The sequence below is a fragment of the Nuphar pumila genome, chromosome 7 (genome assembly GCF_984573655.1).
Source record: "Nuphar pumila chromosome 7, dmNupPumi1.hap1.1, whole genome shotgun sequence".
In the NCBI taxonomy this organism is placed as follows: Eukaryota; Viridiplantae; Streptophyta; class Magnoliopsida; order Nymphaeales; family Nymphaeaceae; genus Nuphar; species Nuphar pumila.
In genome coordinates, this window is record NC_143255.1 from 18,376,765 (window position 1) to 18,386,897 (window position 10,133).

Below are 10,133 nucleotides of genomic sequence, written 5' to 3' on the forward strand. Positions count from 1 at the left end.
AGGATTTGTCCGAAAATAAAGGTAGGATTCGGATCAGACATCCAACCAAATCAGAGCCATTTGCACCCCTAGTCGTAAGAGGATGCATGGGAGCAACGGTTGGCAATATTCTGTGGGGCGCACCAAAGAGTATTAAACATCCAGATTGTACTAAGAATATAATTGATGCTAGGGCATACTCCACCCGTGTAACCTCCATTCGAAATTCACACAGTCCAACTGTCCAGAAGAATCATACTGCTCATGGGGCATGTTTCTGCACTAAACTATGGTTTATCTTTTGGTTTTCAAAGTTGGTCTTCAATATTTTTTTGCCAAACAGCATCAGCATCATAATAATCTAAAGCTTTGAGAGAGAGAGAGAGAGAGAGCATATTATATATTTGGACGAAGTTGGTTTCTTTGTGGTTGCAGTTGGTTTTCGATTTTTTTTATAATAGAGAAAATAAAGTCATAAGAGTTGATTGGGTTGTTCCATCAGTTCAAACCGTGAAAACAGACCAAAGGATGGTTATCACAGTTTTCGAAAGTTAATCTCTCTCTCTCTAATCATCGTTTCCATCCATCCTTCCGCCTTTACCGTGCTAAAAAACTACAAGAAAACAACCAAACAAAACTAATAACCAATTCCATCGTCCCTACTTCTACCCAATTGCACCCCTGCACGTTCTGGCCCTTGATTCAGACACATTGAGGCGACCATGATCTCCATTTTCTTTATAAAGTGACAACAAGAACCAATTATCTGTTTCATGCACCATCATAAGCAGCCCCCATGTCTCTCCAGCTCATCCCTGCATGTGTAGATCTCGAGAACACAAAATAATGGCAGCCTTCTCAACCATTTCTTCTGGTATGCTTCTTGCTTTGCTTAAAAATTTCTTCTATATTATTACAATTATCCCATTCTATCATAGATTCATAACAATACATGCACCTATATAGAAACTTATATTTGATCTCTGAGAATATAATAAATAGCAGATTAATCATAGGTTCCATGCACATATTGGTTGTTGATGTTAGACCTAGACTCCAAGACTTTTGCTCTATGTAATGATAATGCAATATCTTGTTTGCAATGACCATAATCATATATAGGTCTAATTTTTTATGCTATTCTTCCTTGAGATCAGTTATTCATTGAGAGGGAACATATATAATTGGGTCTATCCATGGGTAAAAGAACAAAGGATGTTGCACCGGCAAGAAAAGGAGGTGCAGTTTCTGCTAGGGCCTCTTGTCCTTTAGGCAAGGCCAAGAGCAATCTAAAGCCATCACCAAGCACTGAGGATTCAGATCCCATCACAGGGAAGCCCCCGCCTCACTACCTAAGGCCAACCATCAGCTCTTGCCATGATATCTGCAGGTATGGCAAGAAAAGTCAGGAGCAAGCGAAAGCAACACGGCGTTTGCCGAACATGAAATTGGCATCACCATCTCAATTATCATCTTCTTCTACACAAAGAAGACGTGCTTCTGCATCAACCAGTCCGAAGGATCAAACCAAAAAGGTCCCACCTCCCTTTACAAGGACTGTATCTTTTGGCAGAACTATCTCCACCAAGAATTTGAGACCACATGAAAGACATACTCCCACAACAATCACCCCTACCACCATCACCACCACCACCAAGAGTCTGCAAAAGGCGAAGATAAAATATAAGAATGTCTCCTCTGCTGCTTCTGGCAACGCCGCCACAAAAAAAAGAACCAAAGATTCTGATTCAGCAAGAGATCACGAGGATAAAATTGAAGAGAAAACCATATTTGAGGAAGTACATGGTTCACAAGGTGAGAACTTGGAACAAGCGGCGCTTTTGAAGTCCCCAGACGATTCATCCAATCAAGAGCAAAGCAGCACCAACACCGCCACCACCGCCGCCAGAAATGAACACGCGGATCCAGAGACTGCAGCGCTCTCCGAGGAACGAATGGAAGACTCGGAAAGTAGCGTCATCGACAATTCGCCCTCTAACTCATCCTTGGAAGGAGAACGGCCACGCACCGAAGAATCTCAAGATGATGACACGAATGCAAGTGCAATTGAGCTCAAAGTAAATGTTGATGCAGATACAGATGCTGCTAAGGATGTCGGCAATGCTGGTGTAATCCAGAAAGAAGAGAAAGAAGAGAAAGAAAAGGAAAAGGATGGTCATTCTAATGATGAACATTCAGATACCAAGCCAAAGGAGGAAGAAGAAGAAGAAACCGAAGAGGGAGAAACAGTAGTGAAACCAACAACAAAAAGAGAGGACACACCAAGAGTAAAGGGAGGAGAAGAGCAAGAAGATAATACTCCAAAAAAGTTTAGTTTCCACAGAGGAACCATTCTATCGCCCAAAGCCGAAGACGACGAAAACACGCCGAGGAAGTTGAGATTCATGCAAAGGAGAATCCTTGACAAAGAAGATGGGGAGGGCAGTAGCAGGGGGAGGAGGGAGGTGAAGCAAATAGAGGAAGTGCAGGAGAAGGATGGTGCTGTGGTGTTCAATCAGGTGATTGAGGAGACGGCCAGCAATCTGGTTGGGGCCAAAAAGAGCAAAGTGAGGGCACTGGTTGGTGCATTTGAGACTGTCATCTCCATACACGAGACTGATGCTCAAAGCAGCCAAAGCCATGCTTAAGTTTCATCCTCCTGCACCAGATCCACCTCTTTGGTGATTGATAATAACAACAGTGATGGTAACTATAATGTTAATGGTGGTAATGGATCATGATTTTCATTGATATGGTTATCATTGAGAATGATGCTGTGGAGAAAGAAAAAAACTGTTGCTTGCGATTTACATGTGCTTAGCATGTATTGATACACCAGATATTGCCTTTTTTTATTCTTTTTTACTTTGTAAAATTGTTGGTTACCGTTAAATTATGTATATGCATGTAATGTAAGAAAATGTGAGTATTTGGTGCATGCACGTGTATCTACCCTCACCGTTCCAATCACAACATCATGGTGTGACAAGTCATGCTTGATGACATGATGATGATGATGATGATAATGATGATGAAGATGATGGTAATGTTGACGATGATGATGTTGACAAACATAACATCCCCACCTACTTTTGTTTACAAGGCTATGCGATCCCAGCCCCTAAGCAACCCCTACGCCTATGGCATGTTTCAGCATTTTCATTTCCATCCTGGACCATCCACTCTCACCAATATCAAACCAAATAAGAAGAAAGGGCCCCACTCCAAGCTAATTTTAGAGGGGACCCAAATTTTCAGTGGGCAAGGGAATGGATTGGTCCAGGATGATAAGGGGGTCCATTCTCCTTGGAACTGATGAGGCTTCATTTCCTGTATGACTTCTGTGGTTCTCTGTGGGCAAACTAGCCAATCAAGCCATTAGGTCAAAGCCACTGTATGGTCCATTACCTGGAGAAATCTTGGCTATGTGAAGGCAAATGGATCTGGATCCAAACAATTTTATTGAGATGTTGGTCAACCAGGGTCAGGAGGGTTTATCCTTCAGACCTTTGGTTAGGGAAGACGGGGATGACAAAACATGGTCTATAGGGCTGGGATGGGATTACTGGAACCCGACCCACGTAAAGAGTAACAAGACATATAGTGGTGTACAATGGGTTGGTTCAACCTGGTCTAGGATCCAACTTATGAACCTTGACATAGTTCATAAAACCACCGGGGTGGTTAACCATGGGGTCAGCATGGTCTATGTCAAGCTGGAGGCCCAGGATCGAATCCCATTGGCTTATGGGGGCTGCTGTTCTTATCGTGGTTGGGGCACATATTTAATGGCAACTTCAACTAAGTTAAACCCTGGGTTTTTTAATTAACCATGAAAAAGATTAGCTTTTAACACTATCAAAAGCTTAGGTATGTTTTCGATTATCTACAAGTGCAAATTAATTAGTTGGTGATGGGAGGGTTTTCCTTTGGTCTAGCTAGGCTCCTAGAAAAAAAAGGAAGAGAAAGAGTTGGGTCCATCCAGTAACTAAGCTAGCCTAATTTATACACAACCCACTGGACGGAGCAAGCGGATTCAGGGATGATAACGTACATGTTCGACCTTTGACAAGCTCATGATGGCTCAAGAGTTCCCCCAGTTAAATTCAAATCTTTGAACTTCTAAATCTGGTCTACTTTTTATAGGCCTTATTAAAAACTTGGGGCACGTTTGCTTGCAGCAAATGTAATTCTAAATCACAGGGTGGACAATGTGATCTTGAATCACATTCATGTTTGTTTTGGTCACGGTGGAGAAAGTAAAAGTTTTTTTTTTTGGAAAGGCAAGATGGGGTTAGGCAGACCCCCACCCATTATTATTCAACGTACCACTGGGTTTTGAACCTGCAACCTCTCAGCACAAGGAGACGTGCACTGGCAGTTCCTACCAACCATGCAGAGCTCCGTTGACGAGAAAGTAGAAATGTTTTACAAGATTCAAGGCAAAAACATGCACAAACAATCACAATGTCGATCACAATCACAATTTGTACTTTTTTATGTTTCAGTAACTTTGATAAAGTATTGTGATTGTGATTTACAATTACAGGCTCCAAGAACCACAGGGGATTGCAAACATGCGGCTTAAATGACCCATAATGTATTTCAAATCTCACTATGCCATTTTCTCACGGTTACCTCTATATAAGAAAGGGGTCAAATGAGAATAATTTTCTCACGATTGTGAGAGAAGGATTCACATTTGGGGCCTTGAGGAACAGCTCCTAGTGGGGGCTGTCAATTTATTGGGTACCCGAACGTGACCAGATAACATTGCAGCCGGTTTGGGGTTTGGGTTTGGATTGTACTTTAAAAGATAGATGCAGATATGTTTTGATAGGTTTGGATCTGGTTTGTGTTCAAAGCCTAAAATCCAACCCGAGTAGTATTTGAGTCTACCTGGAATCCAACACTGATATTGTTTACACCACAAGAAAAACGTTAATTAGCGACGAAAATTTGTGATGGATTATTTTCGTCGCAAATTTGTGATGGATTATCTAGAGAAAACTAGTCGTCCCAAAAATTAGAATTAGTTGCGAAATTAACGACGGAAAAATTATGTCTCAAAATTCGTCGCTAATTAGCGACAGATTAGCTACGAAAATATTTCGTCTCGAACTCCGTCGAAATTTTGCGACAGATGAGCGACATAATTTTTGTGTCGCTAATTTGCGATGACGTTTGAGACGAAATGTTTTCGTCACTAATCCGCCACTACTTTTTGATATAAAACGACCAACTAGGGTGTGAAATTCTTCCCTTGCGAGCGACACCCAAACCCTCTCTCTTTCGTCGCCTTTCCTAACCTGCCACCGCCGACGAGCACAACTGCCAACGACAACATCACCACTCTCTCTCCTCCTCTCCAGCTCCCATTTTTCTTGCGGCTACCAACAACCAGAGTCGTCGTCAACCGCGTTGGTGACCTCTCTGTCCCCGTCGCCCCCTTTCCCCCTTTCGCCATGTCGTAGCTGCCGGCGACCTCCGACCATCGCCAACAGTCTCTCGCATCTCCTCTCACTTGCTTACCATGATTCAGCAAGCCTCTCTCGGCCAACGACCTCTTTTCCCTGACGCGACCCCGTCGACTTTCTTTCCTCTGTGCTACCACCGCCGACTAGCGTGACCAACAAAAGCAGTCATCGACCTTTCGTTCCTTTTTCCTTGTATCCTCCGGCCAACCGGACCCGTTCTCATCACTTTTGTCGGAACAACCCTCGACGGAACCCCGAAGCTAGCGGTTCTCAGGTAAAACCCCTTTTTCTCTTCTTTCTTTGTTTCTCCTTTCTCTTTCCAGTAGACGACAGGGTTGCCTTCTGCATTGCCTTGTCAACTTGGTAGGGGCTGACCCCTACTATTTCTCTCGTCCTGCGAGGGTTGCCTTCTTCTTCCGTTGAACTTGTCAGGCAGAAGCAGACTCTTGCCTCCCCTTGGCATCATGTCAGCATGGGTTTTCTCCTGCCGCATGGTTTTCAACAAGCTCCCTGCCTCTGTTGCATCGTGTCAGAAAGGGGTTATGCTCCTGCCTTTGCTGCCCTCAAACTCTATCGTAACTTCACGATGGATGAGCGGCATAATATTTTTGTCGCTACTCCATCACTAATTTGCGGTGGTATTTGAGACGAAATATTTTTGTCGCTAATCCATCACTACTTTTCGATATAAAACGGTCAACTAGGGCGGCCAACTAGAGCGTGAATCGTGCAGGGTTGCCCTGCTAGATAGCAGGGGTATCCTTTTGCATTGTCGGTTCTTATTTTTTTTTTGTTCTCTTGGTCTGGATTCTATTCTAATGAGTATATATGTATATATATATATATATATATATCGTTAAAATCGGGTACCTAGATGTGTGTGCCATCACTGGGTTGATGCACGGGCAACCTTAGGGTACTGTCTAAACTTATTTTGAACTTGTTAGAGTGTCTCTTCGAGGTTTCTGCAAATTGGGTCATCGAAGTTTGTTTTTATTTTTATCGCTCCGAGATTGTATTTAGATAAGTTGGTCGTTGTGTGTGCAGCGGTAGTGTTCTCTCCTTATGAGAGAGACGAGTAGATTGCATCGTGTAGCACTTGCATTGGACTTTCAGGACTTCAAGCTTTATTTTACTTTTTGTCGCATCGAAAATGTAGGATTCCTAAACTAAAGTTTTAAAATGCTATTCATGTTGTATAATAGAAATCTAAATATTAGAATTGTATTGTTTTGCCTATATAAATGTGCATTGTAGGTGCGTAACTAAGCTAATTGCGCAATACTTAGTGCTAAGCATCGCATGCGGCTAAAAAAATATCATGCAAAAAGAAAAAAAACGAATGTAAATACAAAAGCATGCACATTGGGTAAATACTTGTGGTAAGTAAGTGATGCAAGTGCACCACAAGTTATTTACTTTCTTGGATGCAACACTTTCTTGCTCACACACTTAATTAGTTGTTGATATCTACGACTATTTTGCTGAAGTTTGGAGACCATGCTGAGCATGATTTGAATGTATGAGAATAGAAGTGTAGTTATTTTTGTAGTTTGGAGACCATGCTAGTCATAATTGTAGTTAGCGAGATATTAGAGTGTGTTTGTTGCAGGTATATATTTGACATTGTTGTGATATGAATAATTGAATGTATTGCAATGTTTGATATGACTATTCATGCTTGCATGAAGTTATTTTCGATTTGATTATGCATTCTATATGAAATTGTAGCATGAAAAAATTATGTCATGAAAATATGCTTAAAATGAATGTATCATATTTGTAAATATGATTTCATCTTTCTAAATATGCTTGTGAGCATGTATAGTAAATCATGACATGATAGAGTCATACATGAAAATAAATACAAATTTGTTATGAATATTCATGAGAGCATTTAAATTTAAATTATACAAGTGGTATCGATTTTTGATATCATGCATGAGTATGTGAATTTGAATTATGCAAGTGACATAGATTTTTGATATCATGCATGAGTATGTAAATTTGAATTATGCAGGTGGTATATACTTTGATATCATGCATGAGTATGTGAATTTGAATTATACAAGTGACATAGATTTTTGATATCATGCATGAGTATATAAATTTGAATTATGTAAGTGACATATATTTTGATATCATGCATAAGTATGTAAGTAACAAAAGAGAGTACCACAAACAAACAAGAGCAAAGGAGTTCTTATAAACAAAGAGATGCTTCAGGGGTTGGGTTGTTTCAGCCTCAGCCATCCACCTACACTTCTCGTGATGAATCAAAGTGGCCACTCTAAAACCATATGGATGGCAGCAGCCCATAACCACGTTTCCAGACCCAACCTCCCCTCTCTCAATCGACTGTTTGCTACATTTTCAAACCCTCTCCCCACCTCACTAGCACCCTACCTAGATGAATAATTGGCATATTTATGCTGGAAACCAATAGTGTAGGATGCCTGTTTATTTATTTGATGACAAGGAACCATCCCAGGGATGCTGGTCACTTAACGGGTTCACCTCCCTAACAAGTATATATAAATCCTGAGTAGTTAGCCAAACACCATGCCTTTCCGAGAACTAATGGGAGAAAGTGGTGGGGTACATGTTACAAGCAATGGGGTTTGATCGGGCATCCTTTCATCTTGAACGCCTTCACACACCCTGCTAGCCAAGCGTGCTCAAGTTATAGGGGTATAGGATATTTATTTTTTTATAACCCAAAGAAACTGCACCCGGCATGAAGACCTGGTCGCACTGACTCAGCCTGTTATAGCAGTGTAAAACTCTGAGAATAGGTAGGCATTGGCTTGCACAGAGGGTTTATTTTTTATTACAAGAATGTCATTAACTTCAATAACCGAGATATTTTTAGACTCGGTTTGAACTGAAACTAACTATTCTTGTTACTTGTACTATTTGATATTGGATATAGTAGGTGTGCATTTGTGTCACGAAATGTGGGTTGTTTTTCAATGGGTGTGTGCTTTCACGGGGCCCACATTGACAACACAAACAGTGGAATCATGTGTTTCTGCGAAAAACCCTTGATGAGTGTGCCATTTTACATACTGGAGGTGGGTTTTCTGCGAAAACGGTTTCCATGGAGGTCCGATTTAATTTCCGCGGCAGTGGAATCTACAGAAAGGCGAAAGGCGATGCAGCGGCACCCCCATTCCGTGACATGCAAACGCCCCCCTAAGAACAATCAAGGTGGCACCGCACCGGCCAATTATCTTGACGGTTTCCATCCAATTCAATGCCGAAATGTCATCGAAGTGTGACACATTGTTTCACCATCGTGGTACACCCGACTGTACCAAACATTTCTTCTTGAAAAAGTGAGGGAGTTCAAAAGCTGTCTTTTTAAAAGCAAAAGCAATAATGATACGGAAAAGCCACAATCACTGTCATTTCAAATGTTGGGATGTGAAAAGAAGATGGATCATCGACATAATTGGCATACAAAATGGTGGACACAAATGCGAGTGTTGTTTTTTCTTCAACTTTTGTAGCTACTCTCTCTCTCTCTCTCTATAGAAGAATTGGAATATTTAATGTTAAAGATAAAACTCAATATAAAATAAGGAATCTGTTAAGATTACGAAGAAATAACAATATACAAAAAAAGATATCGGTGAATTTATGATAATTTTTCTTTGAATTTTATCATTTGTAAATGTATCACAATAAATTTCAAATATCATGGATACTTGTGAGAGATTTATGTGCACTGGGACGTTGGTAGGTTCAAAACCCAATGGTACGTTGAATAATAACTGGCTGGGTCTGCCTAACCCCGGCTTGCCTTGAAAAAAAAAAGTTCTATTTAGAATCTGCGTGGACTGACATGTAACTTGTTTGGAAAGGTCAAAATGGCAGATTCTTGAAAATATGGAGGCAGTCCATGTCTGCCATTTATTCCCTTTTCTCTAGATTGATTTCCTCCACGTAAAGGAAGTGTTTGCCAAATCTCTCACAAGGATTCTGGTGGAAAAGAAAGACCTCCAAACAGTAAATAAATGTGATAGATCTTGCTATTTATCAACTCTGATTTTACCTTATTTGTCATCTCATGTTATGTGAACAATGTTTCCAAACAAGTTCCTTTTAATTCTTACTTTTAAGGACGAAGTTACCAACCCCGAAACGGGTAATCTTGGGGTGGGGTCATCCACACTCAAGCCTTGACAGAGCCTAGCAGTAAGGCACCAGCACACCCCGTGGGTGTCGAAACTAGGATGAAGGGTCAGCATCTTCTCCGTTGGCCCGCCACCATTACCACTTGGGAAACCAGATCTCAACCAGAGCGTGTATCTAATTCTTTCCAAATCCATTTCTTACCATTATTTCGAATCTCTCTCCCTTATGCATGCGCACCACAGGTATCGAGCTCAGGACATCCTTCAACTTGAACATCTTAAAACAAAATAAACAAGCCAGGTATACGGAACCCTTGTGGGGAGATTAATATATACTTAATTTGGGCTGCTTTGATCAAATTAAATCTGGTCCCTGGTTCAAATGCGAGCCAAAGGATCATCTTTGTCAGGTCAAGATCTTGACCCGACCCAGCATCAACAAATCTAGGCCAGAACCCTATTAGGGCTCAAGTCCCATTTCCTTAAAGCTTGAAACAACATACATTGCATTCACCAGGGCCCCCACTATCTATATCTG